This window comes from Odontesthes bonariensis, chromosome 8, assembly GCF_027942865.1.
Source record: "Odontesthes bonariensis isolate fOdoBon6 chromosome 8, fOdoBon6.hap1, whole genome shotgun sequence".
Taxonomy (NCBI): Eukaryota; Metazoa; Chordata; class Actinopteri; order Atheriniformes; family Atherinopsidae; genus Odontesthes; species Odontesthes bonariensis.
In genome coordinates, this window is record NC_134513.1 from 21,953,560 (window position 1) to 21,980,518 (window position 26,959).

Here is a 26,959-nt window from a genome sequence, read left to right on the forward strand (position 1 = left end):
AGCTTGCCAGCCAGCTGCCAATGTCACAGTGGTAACATCCATTTTTTTTGCATGTGCTGTTTCACTGTTTATTCTGTGACCCTGAAGGGACTCTTTAGTTGTGTGTGACATTAACGTATAAGCTTTATTAAGGACTCTCTGTAGTTCCACATATAAAAATTATTTCTGACCAAGGTCCCCTTTATCTCTGGCAGTAGAAGAAACTGAAGTCCTTCAAAATGTCAGTAACAGGTTAGACTGGGTAAAATGAGCTTTCTTTCTGTTGTCACACATTAAGACTGAAAGGGGCACCTAAAAAGATTTGGGATTCATGTTTGAACCTTATCAGAGGATGAAAGTGGAAGTGGACTTGACATATGGGTTACCTCCCCAAAGGACCAGCACATGTGTATGATTTCCCGTGAGTTCCATCTTCTTCATGGCGATGTTTTTTTTAAACTGATTTGTACTTTTGATTGTGAAACTGCCACCAAGAAAGCAGCCATATTGGCAGTGGTGGGATTTGAACCCACGCCTCCACAGAGACTGGAGCCTAAATCCAGCGCCTTAGACCACTCGGCCACACTACCAAAGATATCTTTGAGCCAACTACAAGGGAGCATCACCTTTAAAAGTTGGACTGAACTGAAGGATTGTAATCAACAGTTGTCAGTAGACCCTGTAAGATGAAACTTTTCTAACTCAGAATAACAACTGATGAGTACCAGTTGTAGTCTTGCCACTGTGCAACACCCATAGATATTTCTAGTGCTCTTCATCTAACGCCATGAAATCTTTACAGAAGAGAGCATAGGAAGAGAAGAGTATAAACTGGTGGAACTCAACAAGATGATCTACTAGCAGAGGATGGTTTCGATCCATCGACCTCTGGGTTATGGGCCCAGCACGCTTCCGCTGCGCCACTCTGCTTTTGCTTCTCAGTCTGTAGACGTAAGACAGGAAATTGTGTTGGATGATACATTTGAGGATTTAAAGCACCTCGGAACAAGCGCTGTGCAACTCAGCTTCCATGTGTCTTGGTTAAGGTTTTGGAAATCTAGGAACCTCCAAGTTACCATCACAACATTAGCAGTCACCGCAGTACTTTCAATGGCGTCTTCAGGCCGTTTTCAGTTCAATCCCTTTACACCACTATGTTAACAGGCCACCTCATTAGTAGATATACAGAAGTTTAAAATCTGCTACTTCAAATGACTTTGGTCTCTATGGCTAGTAGCCCCAACATTACATCTCCACTGGGATGATTTTCTTAGGATTCATTGCATCAAGGCTTTAAACAGTGCAGAATTAATGGTTTGCCCTCTGAGTCATAGTGTACAAATGTTAGACCTACTGACTGACCACGCATAGCATCTCGCTGTCCTCAGCCATATCCATGACCTGCATTTACAAAACCCCAAAGAGTAACGGCCAAAAACAAACATGAGCCTTGGAAAAGATAGCTTGCCAGCCAGCTGCCAATGTCACAGTGGTAACATCCATTTTTTTTGCATGTGCTGTTTCACTGTTTATTCTGTGACCCTGAAGGGACTCTTTAGTTGTGTGTGACATTAACGTATAAGCTTTATTAAGGACTCTCTGTAGTTCCACATATAAAAATTATTTCTGACCAAGGTCCCCTTTATCTCTGGCAGTAGAAGAAACTGAAGTTCTTCAAAATGTCAGTAACAGGTTAGACTGGGTAAAATGAGCTTTCTTTCTGTTGTCACACATTAAGACTGAAAGGGGCACCTAAAAAGATTTGGGATTCATGTTTGAACCTTATCAGAGGATGAAAGTGGAAGTGGACTTGACATATGGGTTACCTCCCCAAAGGACCAGCACATGTGTATGATTTCCCGTGAGTTCCATCTTCTTCATGGCGATGTTTTTTTTAAACTGATTTGTACTTTTGATTGTGAAACTGCCACCAAGAAAGCAGCCATATTGGCAGTGGTGGGATTTGAACCCACGCCTCCACAGAGACTGGAGCCTAAATCCAGCGCCTTAGACCACTCGGCCACACTACCAAAGATATCTTTGAGCCAACTACAAGGGAGCATCACCTTTAAAAGTTGGACTGAACTGAAGGATTGTAATCAACAGTTGTCAGTAGACCCTGTAAGATGAAACTTTTCTAACTCAGAATAACAACTGATGAGTACCAGTTGTAGTCTTGCCACTGTGCAACACCCATAGATATTTCTAGTGCTCTTCATCTAACGCCATGAAATCTTTACAGAAGAGAGCATAGGAAGAGAAGAGTATAAACTGGTGGAACTCAACAAGATGATCGACTAGCAGAGGATGGTTTCGATCCATCTACCTCTGGGTTATGGGCCCAGCACGCTTCCGCTGCGCCACTCTGCTTTTGCATCTCAGTCTGTAGACGTAAGACAGGAAATTGTGTTGGGAGATACATTTGAGGATTTAAAGCACCTCGGAACAAGCGCTGTGCAACTCAGCTTCCATGTGTCTTGGTTAAGGTTTTGGAAATCTAGGAACCTCCAAGTTACCATCACAACATTAGCAGTCACCGCAGTACTTTCAATGGCGTCTTCAGGCCGTTTTCAGTTCAATCCCTTTACACCACTATGTTAACAGGCCACCTCATTAGTAGATATACAGAAGTTTAAAATCTGCTACTTCAAATGACTTTGGTCTCTATGGCTAGTAGCCCCAACATTACATCTCCACTGGGATGATTTTCTTAGGATTCATTGCATCAAGGCTTTAAACAGTGCAGAATTAATGGTTTGCCCTCTGAGTCATAGTGTACAAATGTTAGACCTACTGACTGACAACGCATAGCATCTCGCTGTCCTCAGCCATATCCATGACCTGCATTTACAAAACCCCAAAGAGTAACGGCCAAAAACAAACATGAGCCTTGGAAAAGATAGCTTGCCAGCCAGCTGCCAATGTCACAGTGGTAACATCCATTTTTTTTGCATGTGCTGTTTCACTGTTTATTCTGTGACCCTGAAGGGACTCTTTAGTTGTGTGTGACATTAACGTATAAGCTTTATTAAGGACTCTCTGTAGTTCCACATATAAAAATTATTTCTGACCAAGGTCCCCTTTATCTCTGGCAGTAGAAGAAACTGAAGTTCTTCAAAATGTCAGTAACAGGTTAGACTGGGTAAAATGAGCTTTCTTTCTGTTGTCACACATTAAGACTGAAAGGGGCACCTAAAAAGATTTGGGATTCATGTTTGAACCTTATCAGAGGATGAAAGTGGAAGTGGACTTGACATATGGGTTACCTCCCCAAAGGACCAGCACATGTGTATGATTTCCCGTGAGTTCCATCTTCTTCATGGCGATGTTTTTTTTAAACTGATTTGTACTTTTGATTGTGAAACTGCCACCAAGAAAGCAGCCATATTGGCAGTGGTGGGATTTGAACCCACGCCTCCACAGAGACTGGAGCCTAAATCCAGCGCCTTAGACCACTCGGCCACACTACCAAAGATATCTTTGAGCCAACTACAAGGGAGCATCACCTTTAAAAGTTGGACTGAACTGAAGGATTGTAATCAACAGTTGTCAGTAGACCCTGTAAGATGAAACTTTTCTAACTCAGAATAACAACTGATGAGTACCAGTTGTAGTCTTGCCACTGTGCAACACCCATAGATATTTCTAGTGCTCTTCATCTAACGCCATGAAATCTTTACAGAAGAGAGCATAGGAAGAGAAGAGTATAAACTGGTGGAACTCAACAAGATGATCGACTAGCAGAGGATGGTTTCGATCCATCGACCTCTGGGTTATGGGCCCAGCACGCTTCCGCTGCGCCACTCTGCTTTTGCATCTCAGTCTGTAGACGTAAGACAGGAAATTGTGTTGGATGATACATTTGAGGATTTAAAGCACCTCGGAACAAGCGCTGTGCAACTCAGCTTCCATGTGTCTTGGTTAAGGTTTTGGAAATCTAGGAACCTCCAAGTTACCATCACAACATTAGCAGTCACCGCAGTACTTTCAATGGCGTCTTCAGGCCGTTTTCAGTTCAATCCCTTTACACCACTATGTTAACAGGCCACCTCATTAGTAGATACACAGAAGTTTAAAATCTGCTACTTCAAATGACTTTGGTCTCTATGGCTAGTAGCCCCAACATTACATCTCCACTGGGATGATTTTCTTAGGATTCATTGCATCAAGGCTTTAAACAGTGCAGAATTAATGGTTTGCCCTCTGAGTCATAGTGTACAAATGTTAGACCTACTGACTGACCACGCATAGCATCTCGCTGTCCTCAGCCATATCCATGACCTGCATTTACAAAACCCCAAAGAGTAACGGCCAAAAACAAACATGAGCCTTGGAAAAGATAGCTTGCCAGCCAGCTGCCAATGTCACAGTGGTAACATCCATTTTTTTTGCATGTGCTGTTTCACTGTTTATTCTGTGACCCTGAAGGGACTCTTTAGTTGTGTGTGACATTAACGTATAAGCTTTATTAAGGACTCTCTGTAGTTCCACATATAAAAATTATTTCTGACCAAGGTCCCCTTTATCTCTGGCAGTAGAAGAAACTGAAGTCCTTCAAAATGTCAGTAACAGGTTAGACTGGGTAAAATGAGCTTTCTTTCTGTTGTCACACATTAAGACTGAAAGGGGCACCTAAAAAGATTTGGGATTCATGTTTGAACCTTATCAGAGGATGAAAGTGGAAGTGGACTTGACATATGGGTTACCTCCCCAAAGGACCAGCACATGTGTATGATTTCCCGTGAGTTCCATCTTCTTCATGGCGATGTTTTTTTTAAACTGATTTGTACTTTTGATTGTGAAACTGCCACCAAGAAAGCAGCCATATTGGCAGTGGTGGGATTTGAACCCACGCCTCCACAGAGACTGGAGCCTAAATCCAGCGCCTTAGACCACTCGGCCACACTACCAAAGATATCTTTGAGCCAACTACAAGGGAGCATCACCTTTAAAAGTTGGACTGAACTGAAGGATTGTAATCAACAGTTGTCAGTAGACCCTGTAAGATGAAACTTTTCTAACTCAGAATAACAACTGATGAGTACCAGTTGTAGTCTTGCCACTGTGCAACACCCATAGATATTTCTAGTGCTCTTCATCTAACGCCATGAAATCTTTACAGAAGAGAGCATAGGAAGAGAAGAGTATAAACTGGTGGAACTCAACAAGATGATCTACTAGCAGAGGATGGTTTCGATCCATCGACCTCTGGGTTATGGGCCCAGCACGCTTCCGCTGCGCCACTCTGCTTTTGCTTCTCAGTCTGTAGACGTAAGACAGGAAATTGTGTTGGATGATACATTTGAGGATTTAAAGCACCTCGGAACAAGCGCTGTGCAACTCAGCTTCCATGTGTCTTGGTTAAGGTTTTGGAAATCTAGGAACCTCCAAGTTACCATCACAACATTAGCAGTCACCGCAGTACTTTCAATGGCGTCTTCAGGCCGTTTTCAGTTCAATCCCTTTACACCACTATGTTAACAGGCCACCTCATTAGTAGATACACAGAAGTTTAAAATCTGCTACTTCAAATGACTTTGGTCTCTATGGCTAGTAGCCCCAACATTACATCTCCACTGGGATGATTTTCTTAGGATTCATTGCATCAAGGCTTTAAACAGTGCAGAATTAATGGTTTGCCCTCTGAGTCATAGTGTACAAATGTTAGACCTACTGACTGACCACGCATAGCATCTCGCTGTCCTCAGCCATATCCATGACCTGCATTTACAAAACCCCAAAGAGTAACGGCCAAAAACAAACATGAGCCTTGGAAAAGATAGCTTGCCAGCCAGCTGCCAATGTCACAGTGGTAACATCCATTTTTTTTGCATGTGCTGTTTCACTGTTTATTCTGTGACCCTGAAGGGACTCTTTAGTTGTGTGTGACATTAACGTATAAGCTTTATTAAGGACTCTCTGTAGTTCCACATATAAAAATTATTTCTGACCAAGGTCCCCTTTATCTCTGGCAGTAGAAGAAACTGAAGTCCTTCAAAATGTCAGTAACAGGTTAGACTGGGTAAAATGAGCTTTCTTTCTGTTGTCACACATTAAGACTGAAAGGGGCACCTAAAAAGATTTGGGATTCATGTTTGAACCTTATCAGAGGATGAAAGTGGAAGTGGACTTGACATATGGGTTACCTCCCCAAAGGACCAGCACATGTGTATGATTTCCCGTGAGTTCCATCTTCTTCATGGCGATGTTTTTTTTAAACTGATTTGTACTTTTGATTGTGAAACTGCCACCAAGAAAGCAGCCATATTGGCAGTGGTGGGATTTGAACCCACGCCTCCACAGAGACTGGAGCCTAAATCCAGCGCCTTAGACCACTCGGCCACACTACCAAAGATATCTTTGAGCCAACTACAAGGGAGCATCACCTTTAAAAGTTGGACTGAACTGAAGGATTGTAATCAACAGTTGTCAGTAGACCCTGTAAGATGAAACTTTTCTAACTCAGAATAACAACTGATGAGTACCAGTTGTAGTCTTGCCACTGTGCAACACCCATAGATATTTCTAGTGCTCTTCATCTAACGCCATGAAATCTTTACAGAAGAGAGCATAGGAAGAGAAGAGTATAAACTGGTGGAACTCAACAAGATGATCGACTAGCAGAGGATGGTTTCGATCCATCGACCTCTGGGTTATGGGCCCAGCACGCTTCCGCTGCGCCACTCTGCTTTTGCATCTCAGTCTGTAGACGTAAGACAGGAAATTGTGTTGGATGATACATTTGAGGATTTAAAGCACCTCGGAACAAGCGCTGTGCAACTCAGCTTCCATGTGTCTTGGTTAAGGTTTTGGAAATCTAGGAACCTCCAAGTTACCATCACAACATTAGCAGTCACCGCAGTACTTTCAATGGCGTCTTCAGGCCGTTTTCAGTTCAATCCCTTTACACCACTATGTTAACAGGCCACCTCATTAGTAGATACACAGAAGTTTAAAATCTGCTACTTCAAATGACTTTGGTCTCTATGGCTAGTAGCCCCAACATTACATCTCCACTGGGATGATTTTCTTAGGATTCATTGCATCAAGGCTTTAAACAGTGCAGAATTAATGGTTTGCCCTCTGAGTCATAGTGTACAAATGTTAGACCTACTGACTGACCACGCATAGCATCTCGCTGTCCTCAGCCATATCCATGACCTGCATTTACAAAACCCCAAAGAGTAACGGCCAAAAACAAACATGAGCCTTGGAAAAGATAGCTTGCCAGCCAGCTGCCAATGTCACAGTGGTAACATCCATTTTTTTTGCATGTGCTGTTTCACTGTTTATTCTGTGACCCTGAAGGGACTCTTTAGTTGTGTGTGACATTAACGTATAAGCTTTATTAAGGACTCTCTGTAGTTCCACATATAAAAATTATTTCTGACCAAGGTCCCCTTTATCTCTGGCAGTAGAAGAAACTGAAGTCCTTCAAAATGTCAGTAACAGGTTAGACTGGGTAAAATGAGCTTTCTTTCTGTTGTCACACATTAAGACTGAAAGGGGCACCTAAAAAGATTTGGGATTCATGTTTGAACCTTATCAGAGGATGAAAGTGGAAGTGGACTTGACATATGGGTTACCTCCCCAAAGGACCAGCACATGTGTATGATTTCCCGTGAGTTCCATCTTCTTCATGGCGATGTTTTTTTTAAACTGATTTGTACTTTTGATTGTGAAACTGCCACCAAGAAAGCAGCCATATTGGCAGTGGTGGGATTTGAACCCACGCCTCCACAGAGACTGGAGCCTAAATCCAGCGCCTTAGACCACTCGGCCACACTACCAAAGATATCTTTGAGCCAACTACAAGGGAGCATCACCTTTAAAAGTTGGACTGAACTGAAGGATTGTAATCAACAGTTGTCAGTAGACCCTGTAAGATGAAACTTTTCTAACTCAGAATAACAACTGATGAGTACCAGTTGTAGTCTTGCCACTGTGCAACACCCATAGATATTTCTAGTGCTCTTCATCTAACGCCATGAAATCTTTACAGAAGAGAGCATAGGAAGAGAAGAGTATAAACTGGTGGAACTCAACAAGATGATCTACTAGCAGAGGATGGTTTCGATCCATCGACCTCTGGGTTATGGGCCCAGCACGCTTCCGCTGCGCCACTCTGCTTTTGCTTCTCAGTCTGTAGACGTAAGACAGGAAATTGTGTTGGATGATACATTTGAGGATTTAAAGCACCTCGGAACAAGCGCTGTGCAACTCAGCTTCCATGTGTCTTGGTTAAGGTTTTGGAAATCTAGGAACCTCCAAGTTACCATCACAACATTAGCAGTCACCGCAGTACTTTCAATGGCGTCTTCAGGCCGTTTTCAGTTCAATCCCTTTACACCACTATGTTAACAGGCCACCTCATTAGTAGATACACAGAAGTTTAAAATCTGCTACTTCAAATGACTTTGGTCTCTATGGCTAGTAGCCCCAACATTACATCTCCACTGGGATGATTTTCTTAGGATTCATTGCATCAAGGCTTTAAACAGTGCAGAATTAATGGTTTGCCCTCTGAGTCATAGTGTACAAATGTTAGACCTACTGACTGACCACGCATAGCATCTCGCTGTCCTCAGCCATATCCATGACCTGCATTTACAAAACCCCAAAGAGTAACGGCCAAAAACAAACATGAGCCTTGGAAAAGATAGCTTGCCAGCCAGCTGCCAATGTCACAGTGGTAACATCCATTTTTTTTGCATGTGCTGTTTCACTGTTTATTCTGTGACCCTGAAGGGACTCTTTAGTTGTGTGTGACATTAACGTATAAGCTTTATTAAGGACTCTCTGTAGTTCCACATATAAAAATTATTTCTGACCAAGGTCCCCTTTATCTCTGGCAGTAGAAGAAACTGAAGTCCTTCAAAATGTCAGTAACAGGTTAGACTGGGTAAAATGAGCTTTCTTTCTGTTGTCACACATTAAGACTGAAAGGGGCACCTAAAAAGATTTGGGATTCATGTTTGAACCTTATCAGAGGATGAAAGTGGAAGTGGACTTGACATATGGGTTACCTCCCCAAAGGACCAGCACATGTGTATGATTTCCCGTGAGTTCCATCTTCTTCATGGCGATGTTTTTTTTAAACTGATTTGTACTTTTGATTGTGAAACTGCCACCAAGAAAGCAGCCATATTGGCAGTGGTGGGATTTGAACCCACGCCTCCACAGAGACTGGAGCCTAAATCCAGCGCCTTAGACCACTCGGCCACACTACCAAAGATATCTTTGAGCCAACTACAAGGGAGCATCACCTTTAAAAGTTGGACTGAACTGAAGGATTGTAATCAACAGTTGTCAGTAGACCCTGTAAGATGAAACTTTTCTAACTCAGAATAACAACTGATGAGTACCAGTTGTAGTCTTGCCACTGTGCAACACCCATAGATATTTCTAGTGCTCTTCATCTAACGCCATGAAATCTTTACAGAAGAGAGCATAGGAAGAGAAGAGTATAAACTGGTGGAACTCAACAAGATGATCGACTAGCAGAGGATGGTTTCGATCCATCGACCTCTGGGTTATGGGCCCAGCACGCTTCCGCTGCGCCACTCTGCTTTTGCATCTCAGTCTGTAGACGTAAGACAGGAAATTGTGTTGGATGATACATTTGAGGATTTAAAGCACCTCGGAACAAGCGCTGTGCAACTCAGCTTCCATGTGTCTTGGTTAAGGTTTTGGAAATCTAGGAACCTCCAAGTTACCATCACAACATTAGCAGTCACCGCAGTACTTTCAATGGCGTCTTCAGGCCGTTTTCAGTTCAATCCCTTTACACCACTATGTTAACAGGCCACCTCATTAGTAGATACACAGAAGTTTAAAATCTGCTACTTCAAATGACTTTGGTCTCTATGGCTAGTAGCCCCAACATTACATCTCCACTGGGATGATTTTCTTAGGATTCATTGCATCAAGGCTTTAAACAGTGCAGAATTAATGGTTTGCCCTCTGAGTCATAGTGTACAAATGTTAGACCTACTGACTGACCACGCATAGCATCTCGCTGTCCTCAGCCATATCCATGACCTGCATTTACAAAACCCCAAAGAGTAACGGCCAAAAACAAACATGAGCCTTGGAAAAGATAGCTTGCCAGCCAGCTGCCAATGTCACAGTGGTAACATCCATTTTTTTTGCATGTGCTGTTTCACTGTTTATTCTGTGACCCTGAAGGGACTCTTTAGTTGTGTGTGACATTAACGTATAAGCTTTATTAAGGACTCTCTGTAGTTCCACATATAAAAATTATTTCTGACCAAGGTCCCCTTTATCTCTGGCAGTAGAAGAAACTGAAGTCCTTCAAAATGTCAGTAACAGGTTAGACTGGGTAAAATGAGCTTTCTTTCTGTTGTCACACATTAAGACTGAAAGGGGCACCTAAAAAGATTTGGGATTCATGTTTGAACCTTATCAGAGGATGAAAGTGGAAGTGGACTTGACATATGGGTTACCTCCCCAAAGGACCAGCACATGTGTATGATTTCCCGTGAGTTCCATCTTCTTCATGGCGATGTTTTTTTTAAACTGATTTGTACTTTTGATTGTGAAACTGCCACCAAGAAAGCAGCCATATTGGCAGTGGTGGGATTTGAACCCACGCCTCCACAGAGACTGGAGCCTAAATCCAGCGCCTTAGACCACTCGGCCACACTACCAAAGATATCTTTGAGCCAACTACAAGGGAGCATCACCTTTAAAAGTTGGACTGAACTGAAGGATTGTAATCAACAGTTGTCAGTAGACCCTGTAAGATGAAACTTTTCTAACTCAGAATAACAACTGATGAGTACCAGTTGTAGTCTTGCCACTGTGCAACACCCATAGATATTTCTAGTGCTCTTCATCTAACGCCATGAAATCTTTACAGAAGAGAGCATAGGAAGAGAAGAGTATAAACTGGTGGAACTCAACAAGATGATCTACTAGCAGAGGATGGTTTCGATCCATCGACCTCTGGGTTATGGGCCCAGCACGCTTCCGCTGCGCCACTCTGCTTTTGCTTCTCAGTCTGTAGACGTAAGACAGGAAATTGTGTTGGATGATACATTTGAGGATTTAAAGCACCTCGGAACAAGCGCTGTGCAACTCAGCTTCCATGTGTCTTGGTTAAGGTTTTGGAAATCTAGGAACCTCCAAGTTACCATCACAACATTAGCAGTCACCGCAGTACTTTCAATGGCGTCTTCAGGCCGTTTTCAGTTCAATCCCTTTACACCACTATGTTAACAGGCCACCTCATTAGTAGATATACAGAAGTTTAAAATCTGCTACTTCAAATGACTTTGGTCTCTATGGCTAGTAGCCCCAACATTACATCTCCACTGGGATGATTTTCTTAGGATTCATTGCATCAAGGCTTTAAACAGTGCAGAATTAATGGTTTGCCCTCTGAGTCATAGTGTACAAATGTTAGACCTACTGACTGACCACGCATAGCATCTCGCTGTCCTCAGCCATATCCATGACCTGCATTTACAAAACCCCAAAGAGTAACGGCCAAAAACAAACATGAGCCTTGGAAAAGATAGCTTGCCAGCCAGCTGCCAATGTCACAGTGGTAACATCCATTTTTTTTGCATGTGCTGTTTCACTGTTTATTCTGTGACCCTGAAGGGACTCTTTAGTTGTGTGTGACATTAACGTATAAGCTTTATTAAGGACTCTCTGTAGTTCCACATATAAAAATTATTTCTGACCAAGGTCCCCTTTATCTCTGGCAGTAGAAGAAACTGAAGTTCTTCAAAATGTCAGTAACAGGTTAGACTGGGTAAAATGAGCTTTCTTTCTGTTGTCACACATTAAGACTGAAAGGGGCACCTAAAAAGATTTGGGATTCATGTTTGAACCTTATCAGAGGATGAAAGTGGAAGTGGACTTGACATATGGGTTACCTCCCCAAAGGACCAGCACATGTGTATGATTTCCCGTGAGTTCCATCTTCTTCATGGCGATGTTTTTTTTAAACTGATTTGTACTTTTGATTGTGAAACTGCCACCAAGAAAGCAGCCATATTGGCAGTGGTGGGATTTGAACCCACGCCTCCACAGAGACTGGAGCCTAAATCCAGCGCCTTAGACCACTCGGCCACACTACCAAAGATATCTTTGAGCCAACTACAAGGGAGCATCACCTTTAAAAGTTGGACTGAACTGAAGGATTGTAATCAACAGTTGTCAGTAGACCCTGTAAGATGAAACTTTTCTAACTCAGAATAACAACTGATGAGTACCAGTTGTAGTCTTGCCACTGTGCAACACCCATAGATATTTCTAGTGCTCTTCATCTAACGCCATGAAATCTTTACAGAAGAGAGCATAGGAAGAGAAGAGTATAAACTGGTGGAACTCAACAAGATGATCGACTAGCAGAGGATGGTTTCGATCCATCTACCTCTGGGTTATGGGCCCAGCACGCTTCCGCTGCGCCACTCTGCTTTTGCATCTCAGTCTGTAGACGTAAGACAGGAAATTGTGTTGGGAGATACATTTGAGGATTTAAAGCACCTCGGAACAAGCGCTGTGCAACTCAGCTTCCATGTGTCTTGGTTAAGGTTTTGGAAATCTAGGAACCTCCAAGTTACCATCACAACATTAGCAGTCACCGCAGTACTTTCAATGGCGTCTTCAGGCCGTTTTCAGTTCAATCCCTTTACACCACTATGTTAACAGGCCACCTCATTAGTAGATATACAGAAGTTTAAAATCTGCTACTTCAAATGACTTTGGTCTCTATGGCTAGTAGCCCCAACATTACATCTCCACTGGGATGATTTTCTTAGGATTCATTGCATCAAGGCTTTAAACAGTGCAGAATTAATGGTTTGCCCTCTGAGTCATAGTGTACAAATGTTAGACCTACTGACTGACAACGCATAGCATCTCGCTGTCCTCAGCCATATCCATGACCTGCATTTACAAAACCCCAAAGAGTAACGGCCAAAAACAAACATGAGCCTTGGAAAAGATAGCTTGCCAGCCAGCTGCCAATGTCACAGTGGTAACATCCATTTTTTTTGCATGTGCTGTTTCACTGTTTATTCTGTGACCCTGAAGGGACTCTTTAGTTGTGTGTGACATTAACGTATAAGCTTTATTAAGGACTCTCTGTAGTTCCACATATAAAAATTATTTCTGACCAAGATCCCCTTTATCTCTGGCAGTAGAAGAAACTGAAGTTCTTCAAAATGTCAGTAACAGGTTAGACTGGGTAAAATGAGCTTTCTTTCTGTTGTCACACATTAAGACTGAAAGGGGCACCTAAAAAGATTTGGGATTCATGTTTGAACCTTATCAGAGGATGAAAGTGGAAGTGGACTTGACATATGGGTTACCTCCCCAAAGGACCAGCACATGTGTATGATTTCCCGTGAGTTCCATCTTCTTCATGGCGATGTTTTTTTTAAACTGATTTGTACTTTTGATTGTGAAACTGCCACCAAGAAAGCAGCCATATTGGCAGTGGTGGGATTTGAACCCACGCCTCCACAGAGACTGGAGCCTAAATCCAGCGCCTTAGACCACTCGGCCACACTACCAAAGATATCTTTGAGCCAACTACAAGGGAGCATCACCTTTAAAAGTTGGACTGAACTGAAGGATTGTAATCAACAGTTGTCAGTAGACCCTGTAAGATGAAACTTTTCTAACTCAGAATAACAACTGATGAGTACCAGTTGTAGTCTTGCCACTGTGCAACACCCATAGATATTTCTAGTGCTCTTCATCTAACGCCATGAAATCTTTACAGAAGAGAGCATAGGAAGAGAAGAGTATAAACTGGTGGAACTCAACAAGATGATCTACTAGCAGAGGATGGTTTCGATCCATCGACCTCTGGGTTATGGGCCCAGCACGCTTCCGCTGCGCCACTCTGCTTTTGCTTCTCAGTCTGTAGACGTAAGACAGGAAATTGTGTTGGATGATACATTTGAGGATTTAAAGCACCTCGGAACAAGCGCTGTGCAACTCAGCTTCCATGTGTCTTGGTTAAGGTTTTGGAAATCTAGGAACCTCCAAGTTACCATCACAACATTAGCAGTCACCGCAGTACTTTCAATGGCGTCTTCAGGCCGTTTTCAGTTCAATCCCTTTACACCACTATGTTAACAGGCCACCTCATTAGTAGATATACAGAAGTTTAAAATCTGCTACTTCAAATGACTTTGGTCTCTATGGCTAGTAGCCCCAACATTACATCTCCACTGGGATGATTTTCTTAGGATTCATTGCATCAAGGCTTTAAACAGTGCAGAATTAATGGTTTGCCCTCTGAGTCATAGTGTACAAATGTTAGACCTACTGACTGACCACGCATAGCATCTCGCTGTCCTCAGCCATATCCATGACCTGCATTTACAAAACCCCAAAGAGTAACGGCCAAAAACAAACATGAGCCTTGGAAAAGATAGCTTGCCAGCCAGCTGCCAATGTCACAGTGGTAACATCCATTTTTTTTGCATGTGCTGTTTCACTGTTTATTCTGTGACCCTGAAGGGACTCTTTAGTTGTGTGTGACATTAACGTATAAGCTTTATTAAGGACTCTCTGTAGTTCCACATATAAAAATTATTTCTGACCAAGGTCCCCTTTATCTCTGGCAGTAGAAGAAACTGAAGTTCTTCAAAATGTCAGTAACAGGTTAGACTGGGTAAAATGAGCTTTCTTTCTGTTGTCACACATTAAGACTGAAAGGGGCACCTAAAAAGATTTGGGATTCATGTTTGAACCTTATCAGAGGATGAAAGTGGAAGTGGACTTGACATATGGGTTACCTCCCCAAAGGACCAGCACATGTGTATGATTTCCCGTGAGTTCCATCTTCTTCATGGCGATGTTTTTTTTAAACTGATTTGTACTTTTGATTGTGAAACTGCCACCAAGAAAGCAGCCATATTGGCAGTGGTGGGATTTGAACCCACGCCTCCACAGAGACTGGAGCCTAAATCCAGCGCCTTAGACCACTCGGCCACACTACCAAAGATATCTTTGAGCCAACTACAAGGGAGCATCACCTTTAAAAGTTGGACTGAACTGAAGGATTGTAATCAACAGTTGTCAGTAGACCCTGTAAGATGAAACTTTTCTAACTCAGAATAACAACTGATGAGTACCAGTTGTAGTCTTGCCACTGTGCAACACCCATAGATATTTCTAGTGCTCTTCATCTAACGCCATGAAATCTTTACAGAAGAGAGCATAGGAAGAGAAGAGTATAAACTGGTGGAACTCAACAAGATGATCGACTAGCAGAGGATGGTTTCGATCCATCTACCTCTGGGTTATGGGCCCAGCACGCTTCCGCTGCGCCACTCTGCTTTTGCATCTCAGTCTGTAGACGTAAGACAGGAAATTGTGTTGGGAGATACATTTGAGGATTTAAAGCACCTCGGAACAAGCGCTGTGCAACTCAGCTTCCATGTGTCTTGGTTAAGGTTTTGGAAATCTAGGAACCTCCAAGTTACCATCACAACATTAGCAGTCACCGCAGTACTTTCAATGGCGTCTTCAGGCCGTTTTCAGTTCAATCCCTTTACACCACTATGTTAACAGGCCACCTCATTAGTAGATATACAGAAGTTTAAAATCTGCTACTTCAAATGACTTTGGTCTCTATGGCTAGTAGCCCCAACATTACATCTCCACTGGGATGATTTTCTTAGGATTCATTGCATCAAGGCTTTAAACAGTGCAGAATTAATGGTTTGCCCTCTGAGTCATAGTGTACAAATGTTAGACCTACTGACTGACAACGCATAGCATCTCGCTGTCCTCAGCCATATCCATGACCTGCATTTACAAAACCCCAAAGAGTAACGGCCAAAAACAAACATGAGCCTTGGAAAAGATAGCTTGCCAGCCAGCTGCCAATGTCACAGTGGTAACATCCATTTTTTTTGCATGTGCTGTTTCACTGTTTATTCTGTGACCCTGAAGGGACTCTTTAGTTGTGTGTGACATTAACGTATAAGCTTTATTAAGGACTCTCTGTAGTTCCACATATAAAAATTATTTCTGACCAAGATCCCCTTTATCTCTGGCAGTAGAAGAAACTGAAGTTCTTCAAAATGTCAGTAACAGGTTAGACTGGGTAAAATGAGCTTTCTTTCTGTTGTCACACATTAAGACTGAAAGGGGCACCTAAAAAGATTTGGGATTCATGTTTGAACCTTATCAGAGGATGAAAGTGGAAGTGGACTTGACATATGGGTTACCTCCCCAAAGGACCAGCACATGTGTATGATTTCCCGTGAGTTCCATCTTCTTCATGGCGATGTTTTTTTTAAACTGATTTGTACTTTTGATTGTGAAACTGCCACCAAGAAAGCAGCCATATTGGCAGTGGTGGGATTTGAACCCACGCCTCCACAGAGACTGGAGCCTAAATCCAGCGCCTTAGACCACTCGGCCACACTACCAAAGATATCTTTGAGCCAACTACAAGGGAGCATCACCTTTAAAAGTTGGACTGAACTGAAGGATTGTAATCAACAGTTGTCAGTAGACCCTGTAAGATGAAACTTTTCTAACTCAGAATAACAACTGATGAGTACCAGTTGTAGTCTTGCCACTGTGCAACACCCATAGATATTTCTAGTGCTCTTCATCTAACGCCATGAAATCTTTACAGAAGAGAGCATAGGAAGAGAAGAGTATAAACTGGTGGAACTCAACAAGATGATCTACTAGCAGAGGATGGTTTCGATCCATCGACCTCTGGGTTATGGGCCCAGCACGCTTCCGCTGCGCCACTCTGCTTTTGCTTCTCAGTCTGTAGACGTAAGACAGGAAATTGTGTTGGATGATACATTTGAGGATTTAAAGCACCTCGGAACAAGCGCTGTGCAACTCAGCTTCCATGTGTCTTGGTTAAGGTTTTGGAAATCTAGGAACCTCCAAGTTACCATCACAACATTAGCAGTCACCGCAGTACTTTCAATGGCGTCTTCAGGCCGTTTTCAGTTCAATCCCTTTACACCACTATGTTAACAGGCCACCTCATTAGTAGATATACAGAAGTTTAAAATCTGCTACTTCAAATGACTTTGGTCTCTATGGCTAGTAGCCCCAACATTACATCTCCACTGGGATGATTTTCTTAGGATTCATTGCATCAAGGCTTTAAACAGTGCAGAATTAATGGTTTGCCCTCTGAGTCATAGTGTACAAATGTTAGACCTACTGACTGACCACGCATAGCATCTCGCTGTCCTCAGCCATATCCATGACCTGCATTTACAAAACCCCAAAGAGTAACGGCCAAAAACAAACATGAGCCTTGGAAAAGATAGCTTGCCAGCCAGCTGCCAATGTCACAGTGGTAACATCCATTTTTTTTGCATGTGCTGTTTCACTGTTTATTCTGTGACCCTGAAGGGACTCTTTAGTTGTGTGTGACATTAACGTATAAGCTTTATTAAGGACTCTCTGTAGTTCCACATATAAAAATTATTTCTGACCAAGGTCCCCTTTATCTCTGGCAGTAGAAGAAACTGAAGTTCTTCAAAATGTCAGTAACAGGTTAGACTGGGTAAAATGAGCTTTCTTTCTGTTGTCACACATTAAGACTGAAAGGGGCACCTAAAAAGATTTGGGATTCATGTTTGAACCTTATCAGAGGATGAAAGTGGAAGTGGACTTGACATATGGGTTACCTCCCCAAAGGACCAGCACATGTGTATGATTTCCCGTGAGTTCCATCTTCTTCATGGCGATGTTTTTTTTAAACTGATTTGTACTTTTGATTGTGAAACTGCCACCAAGAAAGCAGCCATATTGGCAGTGGTGGGATTTGAACCCACGCCTCCACAGAGACTGGAGCCTAAATCCAGCGCCTTAGACCACTCGGCCACACTACCAAAGATATCTTTGAGCCAACTACAAGGGAGCATCACCTTTAAAAGTTGGACTGAACTGAAGGATTGTAATCAACAGTTGTCAGTAGACCCTGTAAGATGAAACTTTTCTAACTCAGAATAACAACTGATGAGTACCAGTTGTAGTCTTGCCACTGTGCAACACCCATAGATATTTCTAGTGCTCTTCATCTAACGCCATGAAATCTTTACAGAAGAGAGCATAGGAAGAGAAGAGTATAAACTGGTGGAACTCAACAAGATGATCGACTAGCAGAGGATGGTTTCGATCCATCTACCTCTGGGTTATGGGCCCAGCACGCTTCCGCTGCGCCACTCTGCTTTTGCATCTCAGTCTGTAGACGTAAGACAGGAAATTGTGTTGGGAGATACATTTGAGGATTTAAAGCACCTCGGAACAAGCGCTGTGCAACTCAGCTTCCATGTGTCTTGGTTAAGGTTTTGGAAATCTAGGAACCTCCAAGTTACCATCACAACATTAGCAGTCACCGCAGTACTTTCAATGGCGTCTTCAGGCCGTTTTCAGTTCAATCCCTTTACACCACTATGTTAACAGGCCACCTCATTAGTAGATATACAGAAGTTTAAAATCTGCTACTTCAAATGACTTTGGTCTCTATGGCTAGTAGCCCCAACATTACATCTCCACTGGGATGATTTTCTTAGGATTCATTGCATCAAGGCTTTAAACAGTGCAGAATTAATGGTTTGCCCTCTGAGTCATAGTGTACAAATGTTAGACCTACTGACTGACAACGCATAGCATCTCGCTGTCCTCAGCCATATCCATGACCTGCATTTACAAAACCCCAAAGAGTAACGGCCAAAAACAAACATGAGCCTTGGAAAAGATAGCTTGCCAGCCAGCTGCCAATGTCACAGTGGTAACATCCATTTTTTTTGCATGTGCTGTTTCACTGTTTATTCTGTGACCCTGAAGGGACTCTTTAGTTGTGTGTGACATTAACGTATAAGCTTTATTAAGGACTCTCTGTAGTTCCACATATAAAAATTATTTCTGACCAAGGTCCCCTTTATCTCTGGCAGTAGAAGAAACTGAAGTTCTTCAAAATGTCAGTAACAGGTTAGACTGGGTAAAATGAGCTTTCTTTCTGTTGTCACACATTAAGACTGAAAGGGGCACCTAAAAAGATTTGGGATTCATGTTTGAACCTTATCAGAGGATGAAAGTGGAAGTGGACTTGACATATGGGTTACCTCCCCAAAGGACCAGCACATGTGTATGATTTCCCGTGAGTTCCATCTTCTTCATGGCGATGTTTTTTTTAAACTGATTTGTACTTTTGATTGTGAAACTGCCACCAAGAAAGCAGCCATATTGGCAGTGTTGGGATTTGAACCCACGCCTCCACAGAGACTGGAGCCTAAATCCAGCGCCTTAGACCACTCGGCCACACTACCAAAGATATCTTTGAGCCAACTACAAGGGAGCATCACCTTTAAAAGTTGGACTGAACTGAAGGATTGTAATCAACAGTTGTCAGTAGACCCTGTAAGATGAAACTTTTCTAACTCAGAATAACAACTGATGAGTACCAGTTGTAGTCTTGCCACTGTGCAACACCCATAGATATTTCTAGTGCTCTTCATCTAACGCCATGAAATCTTCACAGAAGAGAGCATAGGAAGAGAAGAGTATAAACTGGTGGAACTCAACAAGATGATCGACTAGCAGAGGATGGTTTCGATCCATCTACCTCTGGGTTATGGGCCCAGCACGCTTCCGCTGCGCCACTCTGCTTTTGCATCTCAGTCTGTAGACGTAAGACAGGAAATTGTGTTGGGAGATACATTTGAGGATTTAAAGCACCTCGGAACAAGCGCTGTGCAACTCAGCTTCCATGTGTCTTGGTTAAGGTTTTGGAAATCTAGGAACCTCCAAGTTACCATCACAACATTAGCAGTCACCGCAGTACTTTCAATGGCGTCTTCAGGCCGTTTTCAGTTCAATCCCTTTACACCACTATGTTAACAGGCCACCTCATTAGTAGATATACAGAAGTTTAAAATCTGCTACTTCAAATGACTTTGGTCTCTATGGCTAGTAGCCCCAACATTACATCTCCACTGGGATGATTTTCTTAGGATTCATTGCATCAAGGCTTTAAACAGTGCAGAATTAATGGTTTGCCCTCTGAGTCATAGTGTACAAATGTTAGACCTACTGACTGACCACGCATAGCATCTCGCTGTCCTCAGCCATATCCATGACCTGCATTTACAAAACCCCAAAGAGTAACGGCCAAAAACAAACATGAGCCTTGGAAAAGATAGCTTGCCAGCCAGCTGCCAATGTCACAGTGGTAACATCCATTTTTTTTGCATGTGCTGTTTCACTGTTTATTCTGTGACCCTGAAGGGACTCTTTAGTTGTGTGTGACATTAACGTATAAGCTTTATTAAGGACTCTCTGTAGTTCCACATATAAAAATTATTTCTGACCAAGGTCCCCTTTATCTCTGGCAGTAGAAGAAACTGAAGTTCTTCAAAATGTCAGTAACAGGTTAGACTGGGTAAAATGAGCTTTCTTTCTGTTGTCACACATTAAGACTGAAAGGGGCACCTAAAAAGATTTGGGATTCATGTTTGAACCTTATCAGAGGATGAAAGTGGAAGTGGACTTGACATATGGGTTACCTCCCCAAAGGACCAGCACATGTGTATGATTTCCCGTGAGTTCCATCTTCTTCATGGCGATGTTTTTTTTAAACTGATTTGTACTTTTGATTGTGAAACTGCCACCAAGAAAGCAGCCATATTGGCAGTGGTGGGATTTGAACCCACGCCTCCACAGAGACTGGAGCCTAAATCCAGCGCCTTAGACCACTCTGCCACACTACCAAAGATATCTTTGAGCCAACTACAAGGGAGCATCACCTTTAAAAGTTGGACTGAACTGAAGGATTGTAATCAACAGTTGTCAGTAGACCCTGTAAGATGAAACTTTTCTAACTCAGAATAACAACTGATGAGTACCAGTTGTAGTCTTGCCACTGTGCAACACCCATAGATATTTCTAGTGCTCTTCATCTAACGCCATGAAATCTTTACAGAAGAGAGCATAGGAAGAGAAGAGTATAAACTGGTGGAACTCAACAAGATGATCGACTAGCAGAGGATGGTTTCGATCCATCTACCTCTGGGTTATGGGCCCAGCACGCTTCCGCTGCGCCACTCTGCTTTTGCATCTCAGTCTGTAGACGTAAGACAGGAAATTGTGTTGGGAGATACATTTGAGGATTTAAAGCACCTCGGAACAAGCGCTGTGCAACTCAGCTTCCATGTGTCTTGGTTAAGGTTTTGGAAATCTAGGAACCTCCAAGTTACCATCACAACATTAGCAGTCACCGCAGTACTTTCAATGGCGTCTTCAGGCCGTTTTCAGTTCAATCCCTTTACACCACTATGTTAACAGGCCACCTCATTAGTAGATATACAGAAGTTTAAAATCTGCTACTTCAAATGACTTTGGTCTCTATGGCTAGTAGCCCCAACATTACATCTCCACTGGGATGATTTTCTTAGGATTCATTGCATCAAGGCTTTAAACAGTGCAGAATTAATGGTTTGCCCTCTGAGTCATAGTGTACAAATGTTAGACCTACTGACTGACCACGCAGAGCATCTCGCTGTCCTCAGCCATATCCATGACCTGCATTTACAAAACCCCAAAGAGTAACGGCCAAAAACAAACATGAGCCTTGGAAAAGATAGCTTGCCAGCCAGCTGCCAATGTCACAGTGGTAACATCCATTTTTTTTGCATGTGCTGTTTCACTGTTTATTCTGTGACCCTGAAGGGACTCTTTAGTTGTGTGTGACATTAACGTATAAGCTTTATTAAGGACTCTCTGTAGTTCCACATATAAAAATGATTTCTAACCAAGGTCCCCTTTATCTCTGGCAGTAGAAGAAACTGAAGTTCTTCAAAATGTCAGTAACAAGTTAGACTGGGTAAAATGAGCTTTCTTTCTGTTGTCACACATTAAGACTGAAAGGGGCACCTAAAAAGATTTGGGATTCATGTTTGAACCTTATCAGAGGATGAAAGTGGAAGTGGACTTGACATATGGGTTACCTCCCCAAAGGACCAGCAGATGTGTATGATTTCCTGTGAGTTCCATCTTCTTCATTGCGATGTTTTTTTTAAAATGATTTGTACTTTTGATTGTGAAACTGCCACCAAGAAAGCAGCCATATTGGCAGTGGTGGGATTTGAACTCACGCCTCCACAGAGACTGGAGCTTAAATCCAGTTCCTTAGACCACTCGGCCACACTACCAAAGATATCTTTGAGCCAACTACAAGGGAGCATCACCTTTAAAAGTTGGACTGAACTGAAGGATTGTAATCAACAGTTGTCAGTAGACCCTGTAAGATGAAACTTTTCTAACTCAGAATAACAACTGATGAGTACCAGTTGTAGTCTTGCCACTGTGCAACACCCATAGATATTTCTTGTGCTATTCATCTAACGCCATGAAATCTTTACAGAAGAGAGCATAGGAAGAGAAGAGTATAAACTGGTGGAACTCAACAAGATGATCGACTAGCAGAGGATGGTTTCGATCCATCTACCTCTGGGTTATGGGCCCAGCACGCTTCCGCTGCGCCACTCTGCTTTTGCATCTCAGTCTGTAGACGTAAGACAGGAAATTGTGTTGGGAGATACATTTGAGGATTTAAAGCACCTCGGAACAAGCGCTGTGCAACTCAGCTTCCATGTGTCTTGGTTAAGGTTTTGGAAATCTAGGAACCTCCAAGTTACCATCACAACATTAGCAGTCACCGCAGTACTTTCAATGGCGTCTTCAGGCCGTTTTCAGTTCAATCCCTTTACACCACTATGTTAACAGGCCACCTCATTAGTAGATATACAGAAGTTTAAAATCTGCTACTTCAAATGACTTTGGTCTCTATGGCTAGTAGCCCCAACATTACATCTCCACTGGGATGATTTTCTTAGGATTCATTGCATCAAGGCTTTAAACAGTGCAGAATTAATGGTTTGCCCTCTGAGTCATAGTGTACAAATGTTAGACCTACTGACTGACCACGCAGAGCATCTCGCTGTCCTCAGCCATATCCATGACCTGCATTTACAAAACCCCAAAGAGTAACGGCCAAAAACAAACATGAGCCTTGGAAAAGATAGCTTGCCAGCCAGCTGCCAATGTCACAGTGGTAACATCCATTTTTTTTGCATGTGCTGTTTCACTGTTTATTCTGTGACCCTGAAGGGACTCTTTAGTTGTGTGTGACATTAACGTATAAGCTTTATTAAGGACTCTCTGTAGTTCCACATATAAAAATTATTTCTAACCAAGGTCCCCTTTATCTCTGGCAGTAGAAGAAACTGAAGTCCTTCAAAATGTCAGTAACAAGTTAGACGGGGTAAAATGAGCTTTCTTTCTGTTGTCACACATTAAGACTGAAAGGGGCACCTAAAAAGATTTGGGATTCATGTTTGAACCTTATCAGAGGATGAAAGTGGAAGTGGACTTGACATATGGGTTACCTCCCCAAAGGACCAGCAGATGTGTATGATTTCCTGTGAGTTCCATCTTCTTCATTGCGATGTTTTTTTTAAACTGATTTGTACTTTTGATTGTGAAACTGCCACCAAGAAAGCAGCCATATTGGCAGGATTTGAACCCACACCGCCACAGAGACTGAAGTCTAAATCCAGCTCTTTAGACCACTCGGCCACACTACCAAAGATAACCTTAAGCCAACTATATGGGAGCCCATTCATCTATCCATTATCTGCCGCTTGTCCGGGGATCGGGTCGCGGGTGCAGCAGCCTAATTAGAGAAACCCAGACATCCCTGTCCCCGGCCACTTCCTCCAGCTCTTCTTGGGGGACCCCGAGGCGTTCCCAGGCCAGCCGAGAGACATAGTCTCTCCAACGTCTCCTGGGTCTTCCCCGGGGCCTCCTCCCAGTGGGATGGGCCCGGAACACCTCACCGGGGAGGCGTCCAGGAGGCATTCTCACCAGATGCCCGAGCCACCTCATCTGACTCCTCTCGATGCGGAAGAGCAGCGGATCTACTCCGAGCCCTTCCAAGATGACCGAGCTTCTCACCCTATCTCTAAGGGAGAGCCCAGACACCCTGCGGAGGAAACTCATTTCGGCCGCTTGTATTCGCGATCTCGTTCTTTCGGTCACTACCCACAGCTCGTGACCATAGGTGAGGGTAGGAACATATACTGACCGGTAAATCGAGAGCTTCGCCTTCTGGCTTAGCTCCTTCTTCACCACGACGGGCCGTTGCAGAGCCCGCATCACTGCAGACGCCGCACCGATCCGCCTGTCAATCTCCTGCTCCCTTCGTCCCTCACTCGTGAACAAGACCCAGAGATACTTGAACTCCTTCAAAATAATACATTGCTGGTGTTGCATTGGTTTCTCTCCACCCGAAAAGAGGTGTTGATTATGTCCTGTGAGAAGCGGGGCTAGGGATGTCTGCTCACATTGCTTCCCTTGTTATCCGTTCCAGGACAAGCAGCATCAAATATATTGATATATCTTTGAAAGTCATGTCTTAAGGAAGGGCGCCTACATATGTGCTGTTGTTGCTGATGTTAGCACCACGCTCTGACCAGCTGAGCCAACCGGCCTGATTTTCAGTTGCCCTATGAGCAAATTTGTGCGAGAATAAGTGCTCTCAGTGTTTTCTCTGTTACCTATTTAAGTCACACAAACATTCTATACAGCTTGCCTTTGGTATTGCAGATTTGGATGTTATCAGCAGGTGAGTTGAAAGACTTCTAGTTCTTCAAATAATGCTTTCAATGCAATTATTTTATCATTTGTTATATGCTACAATGACTAAACGTGATAGAACTTACTCATCCAAGTTTCTCATCTTTGTATAGCTTGAGTATAGGCAGTATGGGGAAGCCAAGATTATTGCGTAACATCAGCTTAACTTTGGATTTTTTTACCAGTAACAGACTGGTAAAATACTCCGACTTTAATGGCATGCCATTCAGAGGATTTCTGACATGGAGTACAACAAGCAAAGTACTTACCAGCTTTCACCATGTGTTTATTTGGTTAGTACTTAGTACAGTGCTCTTGATTTCTTTACAGTAATGACAGCGTACAACTAAACAAGACAACCACGAAGGGACTCGAACCCTCAATCTTCTGATCCGAAGTCAGACGCCTTGTCCGTTAGGCCACATGGTCATCCGGCCTGTACAGGGGTGGTCTGCTGCCAAGTGTGAAACAGCCAGGAATAAAATTGTGCCTCCAAGTCTGAGGCTCTGATCCTCAGTTGGAAAAGGGTCGAGGGCCCTCTTCATGCTTAGAACCAGTTGCTGCCTCAAGTGGAAGAGTTTAGGGATCAGACCATTTTGACCACGACTGGAGGATCTCGTTCTACCAGTCGTTCTTCCTTCCAACGCTCACCTCTGGTCACTCCTTATGAGTGGTGACTAAATGAATGAGATTGCGAATGCATAAGGGCTGAAATCATCTTCCACTCTGTGGTGATTAGGCTCACCCTCTTGGATCAGGGTGATAAGCGTAGTCATCTGGAATACGCTGAGAATACAGTCTCTGCCACTCTTCTTTGAATGAAGCCAGATCAGGCAGTATTGTACCCAGGCTCCGCCCTCGCAGTGACGCAACACCTTCGGCTCTGCTGCACTACCTCAGGCAAACTGCTCGTTCAGGTTGATTCGAGTTCCCGACAAAGTGGGAACTCCACCCACTTTGTCGGGAAGCAATCAACTTTGAGCAGCGGCAACGGCCCAGGGTAGAGGCGTGTTCAAGGTAGTGACGTGGTTGAACTGCCACTCAACCCATGGATTGTACACGGAAGCGCTTCATTCAATATCAACATGGAGCAGCGTCAAGCTTTTGACACTGTTGTAGATGCTGTGATGAAAGTGTTCGACGGGAGATTCTCGTTAAAAATCGAGCAAAGAACAGCCCTTGAATCATTTCTTGACAGGAAAGACGTTTTCGCCTTGCTCCCTACTTGCTTTGGTAAGAGTTTAATCTACCAGTTAGCCCCGCTGGTAGCTAAATCATATGTCAGAGGAAAGAGTGGTGTGATTGGCTTAAGCTTAGGCACAGCCTTTTCTGGCCTCAACCAGTAGCAACCCGAGGGAGGCGGGTTGACCAGGCCATTTCGAATCGTATTCGTTATTGTCTTGGTCAGACCAGAATCTCGAATAGATTTGAAAGTCGATGTTAATCAGGCTAGCGGCATGGGCATCTGGTCAGAGTATCATGTAGATTCCCCCCAGGGGAGATATTTTGGATCAGTTGCACGGTGAGGAGGCCTGAGGGAAGGTCCAGGACTCAGGAAATAAACCATGCTGGTCTTGCATTGGCATTTCTGTGTGTCCACCCGAGAAGAGGTGTAGATTATGTCCTGTGAGAAGCGGGGCTTGGGATGTCAGCTCACATGTGATCCGTTCCAGGACAAGCAGCATCAAATATATTGATATATCTTTGAAAGTCATGTGTCATGGAAGGGCACCTACACATGTGCTGTTGTGGCTGATGTTTGTAGCCAGTATGGGGATTGAACCCATGACCTTGGCGTTATTAGCACCACGCTCTGACCAGCTGAGCTAACCGGCCAATTTTTGAGTTTTCCTATGAGCAATTTTATGCCAGAATAAGTGCTCTCAGTGTTTTCTCTGTTACCTTTTTAAGTCACGCAAACATTCTATACAGCTTGCCTTTGGTTTTGCGGATTTGGATGTTATCAGCAGGTGAGTTGAAAGACTTTTAGTTCTTCAAAAAATGCTTTCAATGCAATTATTTTATCATTTGTTATATGCTACAATGACTAAACGTGATAGAACTTACTCATTCAAGTCAAGCATCTTTTTTTATAGCTTGAGTGTAGGCAGTATGGGGAAGCCAAGATCATTGCGTAACATCAGCTTACCTTTGGATTTTTTTAGCAGTAATAGACTGGTCAAATCCTCCGACTTTAAAGGGACCATTCGGGATTTTGGACACAGGACCTCATTTCCAAGTCAGCCGGGGTGTAAGAAATGTGTCCAGGTGTTTTTTTTGCATTCCATGCAGTCCTTGTGAAATC

The 26,959-nt window shown here is 43.2% G+C and overlaps 27 non-coding genes across 27 annotated transcripts; all 27 read right to left on the minus strand.

Moving 5' to 3' along the window:
• Positions 1–487: 487 nt before the first annotated feature.
• Positions 488–569, minus strand: trnal-uag (transfer RNA leucine (anticodon UAG)). Its single transcript has one exon. It is a non-coding gene; the product is annotated as a tRNA-Leu (tRNA).
• Positions 570–837: 268 nt separating this feature from the next.
• Positions 838–909, minus strand: trnam-cau (transfer RNA methionine (anticodon CAU)). The gene has a single exon. It is a non-coding gene; the product is annotated as a tRNA-Met (tRNA).
• A 1,018-nt stretch (positions 910–1,927) lies between these two features.
• trnal-uag (transfer RNA leucine (anticodon UAG)) lies at positions 1,928–2,009 on the minus strand. Its single transcript has one exon. It is a non-coding gene; the product is annotated as a tRNA-Leu (tRNA).
• Positions 2,010–3,367: 1,358 nt separating this feature from the next.
• trnal-uag (transfer RNA leucine (anticodon UAG)) lies at positions 3,368–3,449 on the minus strand. Its single transcript has one exon. It is a non-coding gene; the product is annotated as a tRNA-Leu (tRNA).
• A 268-nt stretch (positions 3,450–3,717) lies between these two features.
• Positions 3,718–3,789, minus strand: trnam-cau (transfer RNA methionine (anticodon CAU)). The gene has a single exon. It is a non-coding gene; the product is annotated as a tRNA-Met (tRNA).
• Positions 3,790–4,807: 1,018 nt separating this feature from the next.
• On the minus strand, positions 4,808–4,889 carry trnal-uag (transfer RNA leucine (anticodon UAG)). The gene has a single exon. It is a non-coding gene; the product is annotated as a tRNA-Leu (tRNA).
• A 268-nt stretch (positions 4,890–5,157) lies between these two features.
• trnam-cau (transfer RNA methionine (anticodon CAU)) lies at positions 5,158–5,229 on the minus strand. Its single transcript has one exon. It is a non-coding gene; the product is annotated as a tRNA-Met (tRNA).
• A 1,018-nt stretch (positions 5,230–6,247) lies between these two features.
• Positions 6,248–6,329, minus strand: trnal-uag (transfer RNA leucine (anticodon UAG)). Its single transcript has one exon. It is a non-coding gene; the product is annotated as a tRNA-Leu (tRNA).
• Positions 6,330–6,597: 268 nt separating this feature from the next.
• Positions 6,598–6,669, minus strand: trnam-cau (transfer RNA methionine (anticodon CAU)). The gene has a single exon. It is a non-coding gene; the product is annotated as a tRNA-Met (tRNA).
• Positions 6,670–7,687: 1,018 nt separating this feature from the next.
• Positions 7,688–7,769, minus strand: trnal-uag (transfer RNA leucine (anticodon UAG)). The gene has a single exon. It is a non-coding gene; the product is annotated as a tRNA-Leu (tRNA).
• Positions 7,770–8,037: 268 nt separating this feature from the next.
• Positions 8,038–8,109, minus strand: trnam-cau (transfer RNA methionine (anticodon CAU)). Its single transcript has one exon. It is a non-coding gene; the product is annotated as a tRNA-Met (tRNA).
• A 1,018-nt stretch (positions 8,110–9,127) lies between these two features.
• Positions 9,128–9,209, minus strand: trnal-uag (transfer RNA leucine (anticodon UAG)). The gene has a single exon. It is a non-coding gene; the product is annotated as a tRNA-Leu (tRNA).
• Positions 9,210–9,477: 268 nt separating this feature from the next.
• On the minus strand, positions 9,478–9,549 carry trnam-cau (transfer RNA methionine (anticodon CAU)). The gene has a single exon. It is a non-coding gene; the product is annotated as a tRNA-Met (tRNA).
• Positions 9,550–10,567: 1,018 nt separating this feature from the next.
• On the minus strand, positions 10,568–10,649 carry trnal-uag (transfer RNA leucine (anticodon UAG)). The gene has a single exon. It is a non-coding gene; the product is annotated as a tRNA-Leu (tRNA).
• Positions 10,650–10,917: 268 nt separating this feature from the next.
• Positions 10,918–10,989, minus strand: trnam-cau (transfer RNA methionine (anticodon CAU)). Its single transcript has one exon. It is a non-coding gene; the product is annotated as a tRNA-Met (tRNA).
• Positions 10,990–12,007: 1,018 nt separating this feature from the next.
• Positions 12,008–12,089, minus strand: trnal-uag (transfer RNA leucine (anticodon UAG)). Its single transcript has one exon. It is a non-coding gene; the product is annotated as a tRNA-Leu (tRNA).
• Positions 12,090–13,447: 1,358 nt separating this feature from the next.
• trnal-uag (transfer RNA leucine (anticodon UAG)) lies at positions 13,448–13,529 on the minus strand. Its single transcript has one exon. It is a non-coding gene; the product is annotated as a tRNA-Leu (tRNA).
• A 268-nt stretch (positions 13,530–13,797) lies between these two features.
• Positions 13,798–13,869, minus strand: trnam-cau (transfer RNA methionine (anticodon CAU)). The gene has a single exon. It is a non-coding gene; the product is annotated as a tRNA-Met (tRNA).
• A 1,018-nt stretch (positions 13,870–14,887) lies between these two features.
• On the minus strand, positions 14,888–14,969 carry trnal-uag (transfer RNA leucine (anticodon UAG)). The gene has a single exon. It is a non-coding gene; the product is annotated as a tRNA-Leu (tRNA).
• A 1,358-nt stretch (positions 14,970–16,327) lies between these two features.
• On the minus strand, positions 16,328–16,409 carry trnal-uag (transfer RNA leucine (anticodon UAG)). The gene has a single exon. It is a non-coding gene; the product is annotated as a tRNA-Leu (tRNA).
• A 268-nt stretch (positions 16,410–16,677) lies between these two features.
• On the minus strand, positions 16,678–16,749 carry trnam-cau (transfer RNA methionine (anticodon CAU)). Its single transcript has one exon. It is a non-coding gene; the product is annotated as a tRNA-Met (tRNA).
• Positions 16,750–17,767: 1,018 nt separating this feature from the next.
• trnal-uag (transfer RNA leucine (anticodon UAG)) lies at positions 17,768–17,849 on the minus strand. The gene has a single exon. It is a non-coding gene; the product is annotated as a tRNA-Leu (tRNA).
• A 1,358-nt stretch (positions 17,850–19,207) lies between these two features.
• trnal-uag (transfer RNA leucine (anticodon UAG)) lies at positions 19,208–19,289 on the minus strand. Its single transcript has one exon. It is a non-coding gene; the product is annotated as a tRNA-Leu (tRNA).
• A 1,358-nt stretch (positions 19,290–20,647) lies between these two features.
• trnal-uag (transfer RNA leucine (anticodon UAG)) lies at positions 20,648–20,729 on the minus strand. The gene has a single exon. It is a non-coding gene; the product is annotated as a tRNA-Leu (tRNA).
• Positions 20,730–22,087: 1,358 nt separating this feature from the next.
• Positions 22,088–22,169, minus strand: trnal-uaa (transfer RNA leucine (anticodon UAA)). Its single transcript has one exon. It is a non-coding gene; the product is annotated as a tRNA-Leu (tRNA).
• A 2,841-nt stretch (positions 22,170–25,010) lies between these two features.
• Positions 25,011–25,083, minus strand: trnar-ucg (transfer RNA arginine (anticodon UCG)). The gene has a single exon. It is a non-coding gene; the product is annotated as a tRNA-Arg (tRNA).
• A 1,333-nt stretch (positions 25,084–26,416) lies between these two features.
• On the minus strand, positions 26,417–26,490 carry trnai-aau (transfer RNA isoleucine (anticodon AAU)). The gene has a single exon. It is a non-coding gene; the product is annotated as a tRNA-Ile (tRNA).
• Between the last annotated feature and the right edge of the window lie 469 nt (positions 26,491–26,959).